The 22,646-nt window shown below is 46.6% G+C and overlaps 2 non-coding genes across 2 annotated transcripts; both read right to left on the minus strand.

The window, feature by feature from the left end:
- Positions 1–18,491: 18,491 nt before the first annotated feature.
- Positions 18,492–18,563, minus strand: trnaw-cca (transfer RNA tryptophan (anticodon CCA)). The gene has a single exon. It is a non-coding gene; the product is annotated as a tRNA-Trp (tRNA).
- A 432-nt stretch (positions 18,564–18,995) lies between these two features.
- Positions 18,996–19,067, minus strand: trnag-ucc (transfer RNA glycine (anticodon UCC)). Its single transcript has one exon. It is a non-coding gene; the product is annotated as a tRNA-Gly (tRNA).
- Between the last annotated feature and the right edge of the window lie 3,579 nt (positions 19,068–22,646).

Below are 22,646 nucleotides of genomic sequence, written 5' to 3' on the forward strand. Positions count from 1 at the left end.
TCGCTGTTCGGTTTCCCTGCCTACATCCACAGTGACAGGGGATCCTCATTCATGAGCGATGAGCTGCGTCACGTCCTGCTCAGCAGGGGTATAGCCTCCGGTAGGATGACCAGCTACAACCCCCGGGGAAACGGGCAAGTAGAACGGGTGAATGGGACAGTTTGAGGGCCGTCCCGCTGGCCCTATGGTCCAGGAACCTCCCAGCCTCTCGCTGGCAGGAGGTCCTCTTTGACACTCTGCACTCCATCCGGTCACTATTGTGCACCACCACTAATAACACACCCCATGAACGTGTTTTTACCTTCCCCAGGAAGTCCACATCTGGTGTGTCGCACCCTACTTGGCTCGCTGCTCCAGGACCGGTCCTTCTCCGTAGGCACCTCCGACTCCACAAGGCGGACCCCTTGGTGGACAGGGTTCACCTGCTTCACGCCAACCCTCAATATGCCGACGTTGAGTTTCCCGACGGCCGCCAAGATACTGTCTCACTCAGGGACCTGGCACCGTCAAGTTCCACCCCAACACCCCCCCCCCCCCACCAATGCGCCTCCCCGCCCCCCCCCCCCACCTCTCACCGCGCCGCCAATATTGACCCACCAGACCCCCTCACCTTTTCCGCACAAGAGGACGAAGAGGACTTCTGCACGCTCCCGGAGTTCCCCGATGACTGGCCAGCATCAGCACCGCCATCGGCGCCACCTTTACCTCCGCCAGCACCGACTTCGTCGCCACCATTACGCCGATCCGAACGAAGCACCAAAGCACCGGACCGGCTGAACCTTTGACGGCCTCCGGACCGTCAACATGGACTTTTCTTTCCCTACCACTGTACATAATTCCAATAATTGTAAAAAGTTTCATGTCACCCCCGCCGGACTCATTTTTAACAGAGGGTGAATGTGGTGATCCACTGTAATAGGAGATGTAAGATAGGACCTGCCGACTGGCTCCGCCCAGTGAGAACTGTATAAATATGCATGCCCTCCAGTGCCCTGCCATTTCGCCAGATGCAGCAGGAGGCCTCGCATCTGACTGTAATAAAGCCACAGTTGTCCACAACTTTAGTATTTGTGCAATTGATCGTGCATCAAAGATGAAGTAAAAATGCTGTTATTTTTAACTTTTGTTTGAAGGCTGGCGCGGGGACGGGGGGGGGGGGGGGCGGGGGGAAAGTCAAACAGTGTCGACATTGAAACCACGTTAAAAAACGATAAGTACTTATTTCATTCCCCGCTGTATTTGCGTATAAATTCTGAGTGAGAAACTTTCTCTTCCTCAGTTTGAAACTCAGCAAGAGGCGCAAAAATTCCCAATTTATTATTGCGATGGCCGGGAATCAAACCCGGGTCAACTGCTTGGAAGGCAACTATGCTCACAACTATACCACCATCGCTCACTGACTGGAGACGTGTCCTTTTGGTTCTTTAGATCAGTTTGATTAACTGTTTGGTATCAAGTACTTACTTTGCGTAAGTTATTTCACTCCAATTTAAAATGCTCCTGAATGAAAGTGTCCGTGTCGCACGGCTCCTGGTCAGCCAGGAGATGGCACCAGTCCACAATAAATGTACATTCTATGTGTCATTACATAGGACACTTACTCTGGCCTGAGACCTTAACTCGTACCTGTGTCCTGATGCTGTCATTTTCACCCTGTTTAAGTAATCATAGATTGCCTCCAGTGCAGAAGGAGGCCATTCGGCCCATGGAACCGGTACCGACCCTCGGAAAGAGCACCCGATTTCGGCCCAAACGCACCTAACCTTTCAAATACGTCAGGATGGCCGAGTTCAGGTCGCAGTCTCCTCTGGAGGCCAGGGCTCGAATCCCACTCCTGAAAGTGACTTTTCCTCCGCGAGGCACCATCCAAACCTGGAACCCCTCCCTAACAGCACTGTGTGTGTACATACACCATATGGACTTCCAGCGGTTCCAGAATCCCCTCACCGCCCATTCTCACGGTCAATTAATGATAGATTGTAAATGTTTTGCCGAATCAGCGATAATCACAGCCAGAGAAACCTTCAATAACCCTCAGAGCAGGAAAGGCAACTCATTGTCCTTTGGCCCAAAAGCAAAATACTGCGGATGCTGCAAATCTGAAACAAAAACAGAAAATGCTGGAAATATTCAGTTGATCCGGCAGCTTCTGTGGAGAGAGGAACAGGTCGTTCCAATGAAAGGTCAGGATCTGAAATGGTAACTATTTCTCTTTTCACAGATACTACAGATCCGTAAAGTATTTCCAGCATTCCCTTGTGATTAGCTGAACATCCTCAGACTCTGTAGCTTAATCCGTTAAAGTGTCTGTTCCCTAAAGAAAAATCTGGACTCAAATCCCAGCCCAGCCTTATTCCGTTTGACCACCTGTGCGATTGAGAACTTCCTCCACAACAGGGGGAAATGTGTTGGATTTCTAGTCGGAAAAAATGCCTTTTGCAGGTTTAAATTCAGTAGAATATCTACAGAGATTGTAACGCAAGTACTGATTTCAGCTGCCATCATCCAGTTGTTAAATCTTTCCACTAGAAACCCACTGGATTTTCCCCTTTGACTTGAGTCCTGCTCCCAGAGGATCAGTTCAGTATTTTCAATAATATAATATTTTGAATGCTCTGTGTCCAGAGAATTGTGACGCTGAAATTGCTCACACTTCTCTCCATTGTTATCTACCCTGCAGGTATTGACTGCACCGTCGAATGGAGACATGCTCACAGGGCTGTGAGAGAGGCTTTCTTTCAGGCGTGAGGCCTCTTTTGGTTCATCAACAGCAACCGGATGCTGCAGAGAAACTCGGAATACCGAGCACCTCTTCCCAGGATGAACTTAATCAGGGACAAGATGTTGTTTGAAGAGCGAATCAAAGGTCTGAAGAATTGGTCTGAGATTCCTGGCGTTTTGTGAAGAGAACAAGGTGGTGGAGCAATGTGACACTAGCAGGATACGAGTTTGGGATATTATCCAGTCTGTGCTGGGAGAGCTGCGGGAAGGACGTTGTCTTGTCTGCCCACCCAAGCTGAATGTTGGGATTGAGGTGGTGATCAGATTCCGAGAGGAGGGTGAAATCCTTTCACTGAGTTTCAAGCTCAGAGTGCGGTTGAGTGTCTTGAGTTACAGGAAGATACATACGGGATGGTCAAATGGGCAGAAAAGTGGCTGATGGAATTTAACGCTGAAAACTTAGATGTGATCATTTGGTAGGGGGGTTTCACAGTAACTTCATTGCAGTGTTAATATAATCCTACTTGTGACAATAAAGAATATAATATTATTATTATAGGATTAATGTCAATGGCCTGACACTGGGAAGTCCTGAGGAACAAAGGGACCTTGGAGTGTTTGTCCATAGATCTCTGAAGGCAGACGGGCAGGTTAATAGGGTGGTGGAAAAGACATTTGAGATATTTGTCTTTATCAATCGGGGCATGGATTACAAAAGCAGAGAGGTCATGGTGGAGTTGCATAGAATGTTGGTGAGGCCACAGCTGGAGTACCGTGTGCAATTCTGGTCACCACATTATAGGAAATATGTGACTGCACTGGATGGGGTGCAGAGGTGATTCAGCAGGATGTTGCTTGGGATGGAACAGTTAGGATATGAAGAGAGGTTGGATAGGCTTGTTTTCTCTCTCACGCAGGGACAGAGATGACTGAGGGGTGATCTCATCGAGGTGTACAAGATTATGATAGGTATAGGCAGGGCGGATAGGGAGCACCTGTTCCCCTCAGTCACAAGGGGACACTGTATTATTCTGTGATTCTGTTACTGATCAGATCTTGGAGGTATCGCTGCTGTATTCCCAGGAGGCGGTGGTCTGATTCGGAGAGCAAAAGCTTCCATCGAGGACGGGGTTCTCAATAAGAACAAACTGGAGGTGTGGGATGTTAGAATCTGCTCAGCACTGATTCATTTTTATTCATTGTTGTGTCCGAGAATAAACACGTGGATTGTAGCGGTCCATTAAAAGCAAAAATAGAATTCGGAAATTTCTGGCCAGTAACTTCACCATGTCCACGTTACATCACTCAGCATCCTCAGCTGCGTCACATCTGATCCACGTTTCCTCAGCAGAGAGCAGTTTCACAGCAGAGAGTACATTTCCACTGGAGAGATCGCAGTTTCTCAGCAGAGCGCACAGTTCACGGCAGAGAACACAGTCCCACAGCAGAGAACACAGTCCCACAGCAGAGAGCACAGTCCCACAGCAGAGAGCACAGTTTCACAGCAGAGAACACAGTAACACAGCAGAGAACACATTTCCACAGGAGAGGTCTCTCTCTGATACAGTCTGTGAGTTCTCCCTCAATGCTCTCACCTTCTGACCTATTGCTCACGTGCCCACTCCAATGGTGTTGAAGTGTTTCCCATCAGTCCGTTCAGAACAATCCTTCAGCTGATATGTTGGAAATGTAATTTGCTGACAGAGACTATATTTCCAACATTTCACAACTGGCTGCACATCTGGACCAATGGACAAATACAACCTTCTTCCGTTAGTTGTTGCAGATGTTAAAGGTCCATGAGGTGGTTTGGTGAAGTCAGGTCATTTGGCGAGTTGGCCGAGAGGTGACGGTGATGCGCTGCTAATCCATTGTGCTTTGCATCTGCGGGTTTGTATCCATCCTCCTCGATGATCAATTTCCTGCGTCTCCGCGTTGGGCCACTTATTGAGGGTGACCTGATGATTCATTCAGTGTATCCGGAACTAGGATGGAGTTTAGATTCGGAGTTCAACAGGCCTGAGGAGTGAATCTTCTTGCACCAATCTCTATACCGATATTCCTAATCCTCTGTCTGATAATCGATTTAAATCACGACACCAGCTTTGGGCAGGAGTTTGGCACCATGAAAACTTGCGGCTTCAGAAGCTCCAAAACAGACGCCAGCTTCATCTGGGGCACTGCTGGCAGATTTTGTCTTTCCGGAACCGGCCGCCCAGCCGTAAAAACAAGTCCATCAGGTGACCTCATTACACTGTAAGACGGAGGAGCAGAAGTGGCCCATTCGGCCCATCCTGTCTGCTCCACCATTCAAAGAGATTATGATTGACCTGATATAATCTTCAAACCCACTTTCCCGCCTTATCCCCATAATCCTTGATTCCCTTACTGATTTAATCTTGCGCATATTAACTTCCCCAGCCTCGACAAGTATTCGCTTAGAAACAATGTTTCCACAGATACACTATACTCTGAGAGAACAAATTACTCATCATTTCTGATTTAATTGGGCGGCCCCTTACTCTGAGATCATTCCCTCTGGTCCTAGACTCTCCCACATGGAGAAACAACCTCTCAGCATCCACCCTTTCAACGCCTCTGAAAATCTATTGAATCAGTGAATTTGAATGGTGAGATTTATTCCCTGTCCCAAAGGGTATTTCAGGCCTCTGGATTCCCAATCCAGTGAGATAATCTTTCATCCCTCTGAACAAAAAAACAGTTGATTCAGCTCATTATTAAACATCTTGGGCCAGTGGGCCGATGAATGGCAGATGGAGTTCAATTTGGATAAATGTGAGGTGATGTATTTTGGTAGCTCAAATCAGGGATTGACCTAATCAGTTACTAGTAGCGAGTTGGGGAGAATTACAGAACAAACAGATCTAGGAGTACAGGTTCACAGCTCCTTGAAGGTAGTGTCGCAGGTGGATAGGGTGGTGAAGAAGGCATTCGGAATGCGAGGTTTTAAGCTCAAAATGTTGAATACAAGAGTTGGGACGTCTTGTTCAAGTTGCACAAGACATTGGTAAGACCACACATGGAATATTGTGTTCAGTTCTGGTCACCCTATTTTCCGAAGGATACTGTTAAACTAGAAAGAGTGCAGAAGTGGTTTACAAGGGTGCTACCAGGACTTGATGGTCTGAGTGAAAGGTAGAGGCTGGATAGGCTGGGACTTTTTTTCCTGGAGCGTAGGAGGCGTATGGGTAATGTCATAGAGGTCTATGAAATAATTAGGAGCATAAATAAGGTACTGAGGAGCATCTGGAACGGGCTGCCAGAGGCAGTGGTGGAGGCGGGTATCATTTTGTCTTTTAAAAATCAGTTAGACAGTTACATGGGCAGGGTGGGTATAGAGGGATATGGGCCAAATGCGGACAAGTTTGTCTCGCTTAGTGAAAGAAACTGGGCGGCATTGACAAGCTGGGCCGAAGGGCTTTTTCCATGCTGCCAACTTCTATGACTCAATCACTCTGTCTGTCTTCGTGACGACATTAGAATTTCCTCCACAGAATTGTATTGAACCGATTGATACATAATATTTTATTCTATACTTGATCCAAGTCAAACAGATACTGTGGATTCATCAGGGGATAAACAAAATACTAGGATGAGAGCGAATTGAATGAAAACAATGTTAGAAGGAATTATATACCATAAAAAGCCCTGCAATGCTTGGATGGAAAGGTGGAACTATGAGCTGAGGAGGGAAAACTCGGCTGTCAGCAAGTTCCACCGGATTTCTGTATAAAACGACCGCGATAGGACACGAACCTGCAATCTTCTGATATCATCATTAGATTCATCGAAGTCAGACGCCTTATCCATTAGGCCACGCGGCCACCGCCAGTGACGTGCGAGCCAATGCTTATCCCATGTGAATAAATACTGTGATCATATCTGTTTCCGTAGAAACCAGTAAAATGCAGAAGGACGCTATTCGGCCCATCGAGTCTGCACTGACCCTCCAATCCTGCACCCACTCATGAGAGGGGATGGACGGATTTCAGGGGTTGGAATGGGGGCCAGAGTTGCTCCATCGGACCCAATATTCCAGTAGAGGGCAGGTGAGTGAGCTTTCGGAGGGTCAGTACATACTCGTTGTGCCGAATGGTCTTCATTTGCACAATAGGGATTCTCTGATTCTATGACAGCAGCGGGTTTAGGTGGCGAAGCCCTTGTGCCATACTGCCCACTCCTGACACCATGGAGAAATTCTGATCTCTCAAAGACTGGCGACCAAGGACGTGTAACAAAAAATAATTTATTTACTGTTTGAGCAGCTGCTCCAGGCTTGTGCTCTGAGCGCGATCCGGGGAGAACACCTGATCATTTTAGATGCGGGACACGTAATCACGTGACCATTCGGTCTGCACAGGCCTCCTTCTGTGCTGCCAGTTTCTGTGATTGAATTGCTTTAATTTGGAGCTGGACTGGGAAGTTCGGTGCTGTTCCATGTAAAGCAAAAATGAACTTCTAGGATATTTCCAATGTAACTGATTTTCTTCCGCAAACAATTGAATCAGTGGAATTGTGCGTTTCGGGAACTGGGAGTTTCGAGTCTCTCAAGGCTTCTCTCCAAATCCAATGGTCAATTGTAAGGTAGATTCAACCGCTCCTCACATAAACACCGGGGCACCGTTCATCGCAGGAATGCAAGAACTTCGTGGAGTTATTCCTGGCCGGTTTTATAATGTTTTGTACGTTTTATAATGTTTAATGAATGACCTATTGAACCGAGCTGCGATGGTCGAGTGGTTAAGGTGTTGGACTTCCCCAGCAGGTTCGAGCCCTGCTCCCAGCGACTGTGGCCGAAGAATTAATCGGAATTTTAGTAAACGGTTTGACACAAGGTTCGCTGCTTAGCAAATTCTAATCTCCTCAGGAAGAGGGTTAATAATATTTTTGACAGCAGCCCGGTTAGCTCAGTCGGCAGAGCATCGGACATTTAATCCCACGGTCGTGGATTCAAGCCCTATATTGTTTCTTATTGGGTTCCAGTCCCATATTGGGCGTTTCCATCTGAGAATGTTGAGCTGACCGAACTGTTTTGATAACAGGAATACAGTTCTGTCCCGGGACTGGGAATCCACAGGCCTGAACTAATCTTTCATGACAAGATTTGATAAATCTGGAATTGAAATTTCGTCTCAGTAATGGCGGAGAAAGGTTCTGATTCAGACGGATCACATTTCCACAACTGGGAACATATTTACACAACAGGGAATGTTTAGACCCAAACACAGTGAAGATCTGTCACCGGCACAGTCACGGTTCCAGGACAGAGAAAACAGTTACACAGCAGAGAGCACAGTTATACAGCAGGGAGCTCAGTTACACAGCAGAAAGCTCAGTTACACAGCAGAGAGCACAATTATACAGCAGAGAGCGCAGTTACTCAGCAGAGAGCTCAGTTACACAGCAGGGAGCACGGTTACACAGCAGAGAGCACAGTTACAGAGTAGAGAGCTCAGTTACACAGCAGAGAGCACCATTATACAGCAGAGAGCGCAGTTACTCAGCAGAGAGCAAGGTTACACAGCAGAGAGCACAATTATACAGCAGAGAGCGCAGTTACTCAGCAGAGAGCACAGTTACACAGCAGAGAGCTCAGTTACTCAGCAGAAATAGATTTAATTGCCTATCTTTGTACAACAGAAAACCCTGTTTTCCTAAATAACCAGTTTGTCCATCTCAGTATCTTGCTGGTTTGCACTGCACCTCTTCTGTGTGTCATTGTGTGTGTGTGTCCTGATAGTCTCTTCCTGCTTTTCTGTGTGTCTTCCTCTGTCTGTTACAGCCGTGCTGAAGTTCCATGTTATTGTCCAGCCAAAGTGAGCTTCACAACACTTGGGTTCTCGTTTAAAAAAAAAGTTATCTGGCTGCCTCAGAGCAGTAATTGCGAACACGGCGGACCTAAGGAGCGGAGTGGCGCAGCGGAAGCGTGCTGGGCCCATAACCCATAAACCAACCTCTGCTATTTATATTCTCACTCACACCAAAAGTAAACATGTCGCTATCACCGTGCATCCGCCTTTTCTTTTCAGTAAATTAGTATCAAAGTGTTGCTTCCAGTGTGATCCGGACATTTATCATTTCACATCACTGTGAAGCTCAAAGTAACGAAATCGGGAAGCTCTTCAATTGACTCTCTCTGAGGGAAACAGACAACATCTGCTGTGGTGTGTGAGTTTTACTGGTGCCAATACCACATCTCCACTGACTGGAATGGGTTATGTTTTATTAACACAGTCATATCATTTGATAAAGATAGAACCAGGAGTTTTTCAATGTTTCCAATTCCTTTAACAGAGCGAAGGGGAAAAGTTTATATAATAACTTCCAGGAATACCCCACAGTGGGGTAATAAGGACAAGGTAAGGGCAGCACGGTAGCATAGTGGAATTGCTTTGACAAAACATTGAATTCTATACCCGTCAGTCTGCCCTCAATAAAACTCGAGATGGATTTTTAGGCATAGTATTATTTATTTTTAACCAACTTGCAAGTCTAACTCGCTTCACAAGAACCCAGAACAGAAGCTGCCTCCTGGGTTTCCCGCATCGAGTGTCATTGGAGACAAAGGTATCTCTACAAATACATTCAAATGGCATCAAGTTTCACATACACGATTCCCGTAGGCCATCCTATACACCTCCTGACCTGGCCATACATCCTAATTGGCTCACTTCTCATTCCTTAACCCTGGGCCTCTTGTTACCTAGCATCCTTTTCTCTTCCTCCACCAGATACCCCTCCCCCCCTTCCTTGCCATGCTGTCTGAAATCCTTTGTCTGTGGACTCACTAGAATTGGACTGGCCTACACATCTACATTACTGTAACTAATATATTTAAACTAACTATTTTATATCACATTCATCAGCTTCACAGTTCCAGGGTCCCTGTTCGATTCCCGGCTGGGTCACTGTCTGTGCGGAGTCTGCACATTCTCCCCGTGTGTGAGTGGGTTTCCTCCGGGTGATCCGGTTTCCTCCCAAAGTTCAAAGATGGGCAGGTTAGGTGGATTGGCCATGCTAAATTGCCCTTAGTGTTGGTTGAGTGGGGTTATTGGGTTATGGGGATAGAATTTCAAGTGCAGAAGGAGGCCGTTCGGCCCATCGAGTCTGCAGCGGCTCTTGGAAAGAAGTGCAGGAAAGGGGAGTTGTGAAGCTGTTGGTGCATACGGTGGGCCATAAAGAGGAGCTGAGGGTCCATTTGGGTGGGTTTGATATCCTACCCCATGTTGATCCACCCACCCAAGGTCACAATATTGGGGTTCCAGCTGCTCAGCCACCGTATCTGCCGCTGGTTGGGGCCTCAGATCATCCTTTTTCATTACATACTCAGTCTTAATCTTTGTAACTGAGCCTCCTTCCTGGCCTACACACTCCTTCCAATAAAATCTGACTGCCCTGGCCATCAGAGAAGGGTCGTTCTCTGACTAATTCATGTTATTACAGTTCACGGCAGCAGCCACGGAAGGTGCTAGGCAATGCATTAACATAGCACAATATTGAAGGGAACTCTGACCATTTTGGTACTGCAAGTCGCCTGACTGCCCACGGTAGATTTCATTAAAACGTTCCAGAAATTCCTCTGGCACTTCAGTCTTTTTAGGTTTGAGGTCTAAGATAGCAGAAATGTTTATGGGCTTTTGTAATGTGACATTCACCGCATTCAGGATTTGTGCCCGTCTATCATCGTCCAAAGCATGGGCTTGCTGAAGTGCGGCGTGCCTAGCATAATGCAAGTGATTGAGATGATTGCTGTACTCTGCTGGGGTTAAAACCTGCTGGACTAGGGCCCAGATGTCCCTAGAATCAGCTTGATAAACTGAGATTGTAGTTCTCAGGTAATCCACGAAAGCAGCAGGAGATTTCTTCCTGTCTGGGATTGCAGCCAGAATAGCCATCATCTCACTGGGTCTCCATGGGAAATAAACGTCTATCGTGGGCTGGGCGGCCGCCGTTACAGCATCAGGGTTTGGTATTTTCCTAATCGGCAACTGTCTCAGAGTCTCACTAGGGGGCGCTCTAGCGTATTCCCCTGGCTCTTCAAAGACTTCGACGCCCTTCCCTGCGACTAGGGGGAGCTCCAGCTTCTCAGAACCATTCCCATCCTCTTTCTTTGTTCTCATACTTTTCTGTCCTACCATATCGGTCTGAAGGGATCTAGGTGGTATGCGTGATTGTTTCTGGATATGATCAGGCCCCTCTCTCATTGTCCGAGATCGGGTCCTAGAGCTAACTGGGTTTGTTGAACAGAGCTCCCCTTCTCTAACAGACGGTGAAGATGCTGAATTAGGACGCAAGCTATCAACCGAAGGGGCTGGAGAGGCTGGCATGATTTGAATCTGGGGTGCAGTGACTGGATATAAATTATCATACCCTGCTGGTTCCTGAATTAGTGCAGACAATGCTACTGGTGCAGTCGGGACTCTACCCGACATGGTCCGATTTTCTAGGTGCTCATCTGCTTCTGACAATGCAAGGTCAGTTATTGAACTACGTTGCTCTTTTTTTTTCTCGAGTCCACCCTCTCTTTACTTGCGCGTCTTTTGAATGCACACACCTTTTTCAAGACCTCCAGAGTTTTCTGGTTCCCCCTTTCACTTATTGGAATCCCCATTTTAAGGGCATTTTCTTGCCAATTTAATAACATGATCTTATCCCTCTCATGTTGACAATTTTGTCTCCATAATCTAATTAACTCTTTAGCTTTCATACTTTGGCTATCTTTTTTAAAAAATGTATTTGCCTATTTATGACCAATGGCAATTTCTGCTACTTGGCAAAATTATTTAAAAGGTTTTAACAGTGTTCTTTTAAAACTTAAAATGTTTGAAAATTCAAATTGAATTACTGCAACCTGCAAGCTTAGCTCTGATCTCAACTCAGAACTGAATTTACGATTTGCTTAACACAAACTTGTATAACTTTTACAACTTAATTAATTCTTTATCTTAACAATTTTTCTTTCAACAAGTTTTTCTTACATTCACAAAAATGTTGGCTGCTATCAATGAGGGAGCAGTTAGCTGTGGTGATTTATATCGGAGCAAAATCAACTGTCATCTCCAGATTTACACTTTTTAAAATGGTGTCAGTGAGTTTCTTTAAGTTTCTATTAATTCACAAATAAAATGAGATAAACATTATTTCAAGTAATTCAAACTTAAGATTCTGGCAATTTCAATCAATTGCTTGCTAAAATAATTAACTTTTATCAAAGAGGTGGAGAAATCCACTGGTTTCCTTTACCTTTTACTTACTTCAAAACGTAACTTTGCTGGAGTTTCACTGACTCGAAAGAAAGGTATCCAATTCCACCACAAGCTGCAACTTTGCTGGAGTTTCACTGACTCGAAAGAAAGGTATCCAATTCCACCACAAGCTGCAACTTTGCTGGGGTTTCAGTGACTCGAATGAAAGGTATTCAATTACACCACAAGCTGCCTGCTATCTCAAGCTGCTGTTAAACCTTTGAGAGGCTTCTGCTTTAACTAACATGCAGCATCCAGTTTCTCTTAAAATGTATCTTTTCTCGCCACTACAGTCTAAGGATACAATTTTCGCTTAATCAACAATAGTTTCCAAAACACTCTCGTGGAACTAAACCATCTTGCCAGATGTCCCATCAGATCAATTTTCTAATCCCCAGACTGACCTTTGATTTCATCGAGACGATCTTTCCGTACCAACCGCGAGTGACCAGACCAATCAGACCATGAGAAGAGGGGAAAACCAATGTGGGTCATTTTACAGCTACACACATTGTGGGCCCGTTTCCACTTTCCTTGTCAAAAATCAGTCTAATTCTGATTTCGCAGTTGGTCGCTAACCGTCTGGAGAAATCCCTGGTTTCCAGCACCAAATGACAAAACATTGAATTCTTTACCCGTTAGTCTGGCCTCAATAAAACTCGAGATGCATTTGCAGGCATTGCATTATTTATTTTTAACCAACTTGCAAGTCTGAATCGCATCACACAAACCCAGAACACAAGCTGCCTCCTGGGTCTTCCGAATCGAGTGCCATTGGAGACAAAGGAATCTCTACAAATACATTCAAATGACATCAAGTTTCACATACAGATTCCCATAGGTCATCCTATACCCCTCCTGACCTGGCCATACATCCTAATTGGCTCACTTCTCATTCCTTAACCCTGGACCTCTTGTTACCCAGCATCCTTTTCTCCTCCTCCACCAGACACACCTCCCCCTTTCGTGCCATGTTTTCTGAAATCCTTTGTCTGTGAACTCACTAGAATTAGACTGGCCTACATCTACATTACTGTAACTAATACATTTAAACTAACTATTTTATATCACATTCATCAGCTTCACAGTTCCAGGGTCCCAGGTTCGATTCCCGGCTGGGTCACTGTCTGTGCGGAGTCTGCACATTCTCCCCGTGTGTGAGTGCATTTCCTCCGGGTGCTCCGGTTTCCTCCCACAGTCCAAAGATGTGCAGGTTAGGTGGATTGGCCATGCTAAATTGCCCTTCGTGTTGGTTGAGTGGGGTTATTGGGTTATGGGGATAGGGTGGTGAGGGCTTGGGTAGGGTGCTCTTTCCAAGAGCCGGTGCAGACTCGATGGTCCGAATGGCCTCCATTTGCATTGTCAATTCTATATATAACAAAATCCAATAATAAATCACTACAGAAACCGAGATCCCAGTTTCGCCACTCGGACGGATGTGAACATTCCAACCAGACTATTTCGAACAAGCGGAGATTCCTGCCTCCAGCCACCTCACTTTCTCCAGCTCTCTTCCTCAGTTCGAAACACACAAAATCACGCAAACGCCTCCGACCAAATTATTATTGCGATGGCCGGGAATCGACCCCGGATCAACTGCTTGGAAGGCAGCGATGCTCCCCAGTATCCCCCCATCACTTACTGCCGAATGTTGAGTCCTTTTGATGCTTTGCTTTGTTTCGTAAACAACGTCTTACTATGTTTCTGTTATTTCACTCCAATTTAAAATGCTCCTGAATGAAAGTGTCCGTGTCGCACTGCTCCCGTTCAGCCAGGAGATGGCACCAGTCCACAATAAATGTTTTTACTTCTGATGTTCTGTGTGTTATTACATAGGACTCTTGCTCTGGCCTGAGACCTCACCTTGTCCTTAGAATTTACTGAATTTACGATGCAGAAGGAGGCCATTCAGCCCATCGAGTCTGCACCGGCTCTTAGAAAGAGCACCCTACCCAAGGTCCACACCTCCACCCTATCCCAGTAACCCAACCCAACACTAAGGGCAATTTTGGACACTAAGGGCAATTTATCATGGCCAATCCACCTAACCTGCACATCTTTGGACTGTGGGAGGAAACCGGAGCACCTGGAGGAAACCCACGCAGACACGGGGAGAATGTGCAGACTCCGCACAGACAGTGACCCAAGCCGGAATCGAACCTGGGACCCTGGAGCTGTGAAGCAATTGTGCTACCCACAATGCTGCCGTGCTGCCCTTGTGGCCTGATGCTGCCGTTTGCACCCTGGTTAAGTAACCATAGAATCCCTCCAGTACAGAAGGAGACCATTCGGCCCATCCTGTCTGCACTGACCCTCGTAAAGAGCACCCCAACACGTCCCAATCCCCTAGAACCGTTTGGATTCATCAGGTGTCAGTCTCCTCTGGAGACGAGGGTTCAATCCCACTCCTGACATTGCCACTGATTCTCAGCTGCGATAAAATGCCAGAGGTCCCGGGTTCAAAAATACGGACGAGACCGGATGGTGTCATTGACTGAAATCGGGAGGAGGTTTGAGCTCCAGGGAAGTTATTGCAGCGAATATATCAGTGCAGACCACGTGAAAAAAACGGAAAGGGTATTTAAAGGTCGTTTGATCATGGTGTGGGATTCTGAATTTATCCTCAAGTAAAAACAGCATCCACGCAGCTGGCTGAATACAATGGTTGTTTGTACCTGATAAGCCTTTGATTTGACCAACGCGTTTACGGGATGAGGTGGCCGAGTGGTTAAGGGGCCGGACTGCTAATCCATTGAGCTCTCCGTGCTTGGGTTCGAAACCCATCATTGTCGATTTTCCATCCTGCTTTCTCCCAAGTGGGCATTTTTCCAAGATGGATCTGCAATCACTGATGTGACAATCCAGTCCAAGTTGTGAGGCCGGATTGCATCGAGTTGTGTTGGAAGAGCGAGAATTGAAAATTCAGTCTTGTTCCGATTGAGATGCATTGATCGGGTAGTGAGTTCGGAACCACTCTGTCTGTTGGGTCGTGTCAAAGCCAAGCGACATTTCATTGTCCGAGAGAATGAGGAGTTTAGGGAATCAGGATATTTACCCGGCAAAAATCTGCTGGAGGAGGGAATGAGGGGAGTCCAAAAATGTATTCAGAACTTTAATGTAGTGGCGGCAATGAAGCACCCATGGACCAGTTGAACTAAGAACATTCCTCGTCACAATGGATGTCTCGGCACTGTATACCAGCATCCCCCATGACGACGGCATTGCTGCAACAGCCTCAGTACTCAACACCGACAACTGCCAATCTCCAGATGCAATTCTGCAACTCATCCGCTTCATTCTGGATCACAACGTCTTCACCTTCGACAACAAGTTCTTCATCCAGCCATGGGGACCAAATTCGCACCCAATACGCCAACATCTTCAGGCAGAGGTTTGAACAGGACCTACTAACCGCACAGGACCTTCAACCAACGTTATACATCGATGACATTTTTTTTCCTTTGGACCCACGGCGAAGAATCACTGAAACGACTACACGATGACATCCATAAGTTCCATCCAACCATCAGACTCACCATGGACTACTCTCCAAAATCAGTTGCATTCTTGGACACACTCGTCTCCATCGAGGACGGTCACCTCAGCACTTCGCTTTACCGCAAACCCACGGATAACCTCACACTTCTCCAGCTTCCACCCTAAACACATTATAGAAGCCATCCCCAATGGACAAGCTCTCCGTATACACAGGATCTGCTCAGATGAGGAGGAGCGTAACAGGCATCTACAGACGTTGAAAGATGCCTTCGTATGAACGGGATATGGCGCTCGACTCATCGATCGACAGTTCCAACGCGCCACAGCAAAAAAACGCACTGACCTCCTCAGAAGACAAACATGGGACACAACCGACAGAATACCCTTCGTCGTCCAGTACTTTCCCGGAGCGGAGAAACTACGACATCTTCTTCACAGCCTTCAACACATCATCGATGAAGATGAACATCTTGCCAAGGTCATCCCCACACCCCCACTACTTGCCTTCAAACAACCGCGCAACCTCAAACAAACCATTGTTTGCAGCAAACTACCCAGCCTTCAGAACAGTGACCACGACACCACACAACCCTGTCATGGCAATCTCTGCAAGATGTGTCAGATCATCAACATGGATACCACCATTACACATGAGAACACCACCCACCAGGTACGCGGTACATACTCGTGCGACTCGGCCAATGATGTCTACCTCATACGCTGCAGGAAACGGTGTCCCGAAGCGTGATACATTGGCGAGACCATGCAGACGCTGCGACAACGAATGAACGGACATCGTGCGACAATCACCAGGCAGGTATGTTCCCTTCCAGTCGGGAACACTTCAGCAGTCAAGGGCATTCAGCCTCTGATCTCCGGGTAAGCGTTCTCCAAGGCAGCCTTCAGGATGCGCAACAACGCAGAATCGCTGAGCAGAAGCTTATAGCCAAGTTCCACACACATGAGTGCGGCCTCAACCGGGACCTGGGATTCATGTCGCATTACATTCATCCCCCACCATCTGGCCTGCGAAATCCTACCAACTGTCCTGGCTTGACACAATTCACACCTCTTTAACCTCAGTCCAACGCCGGCATGTCCACATCAGAATGGTACAGTACGAAGTCTTACAACACCAGGTTAAAGTCCAACAGGTTTGTTTCGATGTCACTAGCTTTCGGAGCGCTGCTCCTTCCTCAGGTGAATGAAGAGGTCTGTTCCAGAAACACATATATAGACAAATTCAAAGATACCAAACAATGCTAGGAATGCGAGCATTAGCAGGTGATTAAATCTTTACAGATCCAGAGATGGGGTAACCCCAGGTTAAACTCCACAGAATGATACAGGCATAGAAGGTTTCAATTACGAGGACAGTTTAGAATTATAGATGATGGCTTGACACAATTCACACCTCTTTAACATGGGGTTACCCCATCTCTGGATCTGTAAAGATTTAATCACCTGCTAATGCTCGCATTCCAAGCATTGTCGGGCATCTTTGAATCTGTCTACATATATGTTTGTGGACCATACCTCTTCATTCACCTGAGGAAGGAGCAGCTCTCCGAAAGCTCGTGAAATCGAAACAAACCTGTTGGACTTTAACCTGGTGTTGTAAGACTTCTTACTAGAATTATAGAATCATAGAATGGTTCCAGCACAGGGTGCGGCCATTCCGCCCACCGTGTCCCGGTCAGTCGCCCAGAGCTGGAAAATCTCAGCAGACCTGGCAGCATCTGTGGAGCGGGAAACAGAGAATGGGAAGCAGGGTCAGACTGGACTGGAAACTGTAACTCTGTTTCTCTCTCCACAGATGCTGCCAGACCAGCCGAGTTATCCAACATTGTCTATTTCTGTTGCAGCATTTTATGAAGAATCTCCACAGCGGCCTTGCCTTTGTGCTCGGCGTTTCTATTTATTTATATAGTTCTGTGTAAATTTAGAGTACCCAATTTTTTTTTTTTCCGATTAAGGGCCAATTTTGCGTGGCCAATCCACATACCTTGCACATCTTGGGTTGTGGGGGGTGAAACCCACGCACACATGGGAAGAATGAGCAAACTCCAGAGGGGCAGTGACCCAGGGCCCGGATGACGCTTCTATTTATGAAGACTTGTCCCGTATGTAACGTATGGGCACTTAGTGCAATTTAGGACGGCCAATACACCTAATCCACGACTTTGCACTGTGGGAGATATCCGGAGCACCCGGAGGAAACCCACGCAGACAGGGGCAGAACGTGAGGACTCCGCGGACAGGCAGTGAATCGAACCTGGTACCCTGGCGCTGTGAAGCCACAGTGCTAGCCACTTGTGCTACTGTGCTTTGTGCCCAGAGAAGTTATTGCAGCGAATATATCAGTGGAGAACACGTGAAGAAATGAAAACGACATTTTAACACCGTTTCACCATGGTGTGGAACTGATATATCAAATAAAAAACCGCACGCTCGTGCACCCAGGTAACTGGCTGAATGCAATGGTTGTATGCAACCCCGATAAACCTTTGATTTATTTGCTGAACAAGAATTTCCCCATCTCCACCTTGAACATAATCAATGTCCCGCTTCCGCGGCCTTCTGAGGCAGAGTTCCAAAGTCGCACAACTCTCTGAGAGGGAGAAATCTCCTCATCTCCGTCCGAAAAACAGCGACATCCTTGTTTTTAACTGCCCAGTAGTTCTGGTCTCACCCACGAGCAGTGAGATTGAACCAACTGGTTGGGCAGCACGGTAGCACAACGGTTAGCACAGTTGGTTCAATATTCTCAGATAATAATATGGAAGCGGCCAACGTGCGGCTCGAACCCTCGACCCTGGGAGGTAGACTCCCATGCTCTACCGACTGAGCTATCCGAATGTTTGATGAAACTGCTCAAAAATATAAACTGAGCGGGTAAATCTGAAATATCCGGAAAGATTTACCAGCATTGCGGCTTTGAACGGAGTCATTTCGGGAACATTCCCACAGAGAGAAATTCCTGGAACCAGCGGCAGAAAAACATCCTGAGCCTGACGTGATTTGAACACGCAACCTTCTGATCTGGAGTCAGACGCGCTACCGTTGCGCCACAAGCCCAAGTGCGGACCGCTATGTGTTTCTCCTCATAGATTTATGTTTTATTTACACCCAACTGTGCGAAATAAACGCAGAGAAGTCAGATTGAGGGATATGAAAGGACCCTGAAGTAAAGCAGCTGTACCACGTGGTTAAGGTGATGCACAATAATCCATTGTGCTCTGTACACGTAGCTTCATATCCCATCCTGGTCTGTAACGTGTCTGTTGTGTCCCCTTCGTGAGGCCGAAGTGAAATTGGTGTGATTTTTAGTTTTGTCGGAGGGCTTGGGCAGTGAATAGTGGAACACTGTCCATATTGAAACCACATTAAAAATGATGAGAAAGTTACTTATTTCACTCCTCGCTGTACTTGCCACTAAATTCTGACTGCGAAACTTTCTCTTCCTCAGTTTGAAACTCACAAAGAGCTGCAAAGATTCCAATTTATTATTGCGATGGCCGGGAATCGAACACAGGTCAACTGCTTGGAAGGCAGCTATGCTCACCACTATACCACCATCGCTCACTGATTGGAGACGTGTCCTTTTGGTTCTTTAGATCAGTTTGATTAACTGTTTCGTAACAAATACTTAATTTGCGTAAGTTATTTCACTCCAATTTAAAATGCTCCTGAATGAAAGTGTCCGTGTCGCACGGCTCCGGTACAGCCAGGAGATGCCACCAGTCCACAATAAATGTACATTCTATGTGTCATTACACAGGACACTTACTCTGGCCTGAGACCTTAACTTGTCCTTGTGTCCTGGATGCTGCCATTTTCATCCTATTTCAGTAATCATAGAATACCTCCAGTGCAGAAGGAGGCCATTCGGCCCATCGAGTCGGCACCGACCCTCGGAAAGAGCACCCGATTTCGGCCCAAACGCACCTAACCTTTCGACTACGTCAGGTTGGCCGAGCGCAGGTCGCAGTCTCCTCTGGAGGTCAGGGCTCGAATCCCACTCCAGAAATTGACTTTTCCTCCGCGAGGCACCATCCAAACCTGGAACCCCTCCCGAACAGCACTGTGTGTGTACATACACCATATGGACTTGCAGCGGTTCCAGAATCACCTCACCGCCCATTCTCGCGGTCAATTAATGATAGATTGTAAATGTTTGGCCGAATCAGCGATAATCACAGCCAGAGGGACCTGCAATAACCCTCAGAGCAGGAAAGGCAACTCATTGTCCTTTGACCCAAAAGCAAAATACTGTGGATGCTGCAAATCTGAAACAAAGACAGAAAATGCTGGAAATATTCAGTTGATCCGGCAGCTTCTGTGGAGAGAGAAACAGATCGTTCCAATGAAAGGTCAGGTTGTGAAATGTTAACTATTTCACTTTTCACAGATACTACAGATCCGTACCGTATTTCCAGCATTCCCTTGTGATTAGCTGAACATCATCAGACTCTGTAGCTTCGTCCGGTAAAGTGTCTGTTCCCTAAAGACAAATCTGGACTCAAATCCCAGCCCAGCCTTATTCCGTTTGACCACCTGTGCGATTGAGAACTTCCTCCACAACAGGGGGAAATGTGTTGGATTTCTAGTCGGAAAATATGCCTTTTGCAGGTTTAAATTCAGTAGAATATCTACAGAGATTGTAACGCAATGACTGATTTCAGCTGCCATCATCCAGTTGTTAAATCTTTCCACTAAAAATCCACTGGATTTTCCCCTTTGACTTGAGTCCTGCTCCCAGAGGATCAGTTCAGTATTTTCAGTAATATTATATTTTGAATTCTATGTCCAGAGAATTGTGACGCTGAAATTGCTCACACTTCTCTCCATTGTTATCTACTCTGCAGGTGTTGACTGCACCGTCTAATGGAGACATGCTGACAGGGCTGTGAGAGAGGCTTTCTTTCAGGCGCGAGGCCTCTTTTGGTCCATCAACAGCAGCCGGATGTCTGCAGAGAAACTCAGAATACCGAGCCCCTCTTCTCAAGATGGACTTAATCAGGGACAAGATGTTGTTTGAAGAGAGAATCAAAGGTCTGGAGAATTGGTCTGAGATTCCTGGCGTTTTGTGAAGAGAACAAGGTGGTGGAGCAATGTGACAATAGCAGGATACGAGTTTGGGATATTATCCAGTTTGTGCTGGGGAGCTGCGTGAAGGACGTTGTCTTGTCTGCCCACCCAAGCTGAATGTTGGGATTGAGGTGGTGATCAGATTCCGAGAGGAGGGTGAAATCCTTTCACTGAGTTTCAAGCTCACAGTTCGGTTGAGTGTCTTGAGTTACAGGAAGATACAGACGGAATGGTCAAATGGGCAGAAAAGTGGCTGATGGAATTTCACGCTGCAAAATTAGATGTGATCCTTTTGGTAGGGATTTTCGCAGTAACTTCATTGCAGTGTTAATATAAGCCTATTTGTGACAATAAAGAATATAATATTATTATTATTGGATTAATGTGAATGGCCTGACACTGGGAAGTCCTGAGGAACAAACGGACCTTGGAGTGTTTGTCCAGAGATCTCTGAAGGCAGAAGGGCAGGTTAATAGGGTGGTGGAAAAGACATTTGAGATATTTGTCTTTATCAATCGGGGCATGGATTACAAATGCAGAGAGGTCATGGTGGAGTTGTATAGAATGTTGGGGAGGTCACAGCTGGAGTACCGTGTGCAATTCTGGTCACCACATTCTAGCAAATATGTGACTGCACTGGATGGGTTGCAGAGGTGATTCAGCAGGATGGTGCTTGGGATGGAACATTTAGGATATGAAGAGAGGTGGATAGGCTTGTTTTCTCTATCACGCAGGAAAAGAGATGACTGAGGGGTGAACTCATCGAGGTGTACAAGATTATGATAAGTATAGACAGGGCGGATAGGGAGCACCTGTTCCCCTCAGTCACGAGGGGACACTATTATTCTGTGATTCTGTTACAGATCAGATCTTGGAGGTATCGCTGCTGTATTCCCATGAGGTGGTGGTCTGATTCGGAGAGCAAAAGCTTCCATCGAGGACGGGGTTCTCAATAAGAACAAACTGGAGGTGTGGGATGTTAGAATCTGCTCAGCACTGATTCATTTTTATTCATTGTTGTGTCCTAGAATAAACACGTGGATTGTAGCTGTCCATTCAAAACAAAAATAGAATTCGGAAATGTCTGGCCAGTAACTTCACCATGTCCACGTTACATTACTCAGCATCCTCAGCTGCATCACATCTGGTCCACGTTTCCCTAGCAGAGCGCACAGTTTCACAGCAGAGAGTACATTTCCACTGGAGAGATCGTAGTTTCTCAGCAGAGCGCACAGTTCACGGCAGAGAACACAGTCCCACAGCAGAGAACACAGTTTCACAGCAGAGAGCACAGTTTCACGGCAGAGCGCACAGTTCACGGCAGAGAGCACATTTCCACAGGAGAGGTCGCCGTTTCCCAGCAGAGGCACAGTTCACAGCAGAGATCACATTCCACAGCAGAGAGCAGTTACACAGTAGAGATCTCGGTTGCACAGTAGAAATCACAGTTCAGCGGGAGAGAATATACTTAAATATCGGAAAGCAGTTTAATTAACATCAGGGAAGACCTTTCAATAACAGAGTGAAGATGCAGATAACACAGTTACACAAGAGGAAAGAGGGGAGATTTTACAACAAAGAACAAAGACAAAGAAAAGTACAGCAGAGGAACAGGCCCTTCGGCCCTCCAAGCCTGAGCCGACCATGCTGTCCATCTGAGCTAAAATCTTGTCGTCTTCCTGGGTCCGTATCCCTATATTCCCATCCTATTCATGTATTTGTCAAGATGCCCTTAAATGTCACTATCGTCCCTGCTTCCACCACCTCATCTGGCAGCGAGTTCCAGGCACCCACTACCCTCTGTGTAAAAAAACTTGCCTCACACATCTCCTGTAAACCTTGCCCCTCACACCTTGAACCTATGCCCCCCCAGTAATTGACCCCTCTACCCTGGGAAAAAGCCTCTGACTATCCACTCTGTCTATGCCCCTCATAATTTTGTAGACCACTTTCAGGTCACCCCTCAACCTCCGTCGTTCCAGTGAGAACAAACCAAATTTATTGAACTGCTCCTCATAGCTAATGCCCTCCATACCAGGCAACATCCTGGCAAACCCACGACCGTGGGAT

The sequence above is a fragment of the Scyliorhinus torazame genome, chromosome 24, assembly GCF_047496885.1.
Source record: "Scyliorhinus torazame isolate Kashiwa2021f chromosome 24, sScyTor2.1, whole genome shotgun sequence".
Taxonomy (NCBI): domain Eukaryota; kingdom Metazoa; phylum Chordata; class Chondrichthyes; order Carcharhiniformes; family Scyliorhinidae; genus Scyliorhinus; species Scyliorhinus torazame.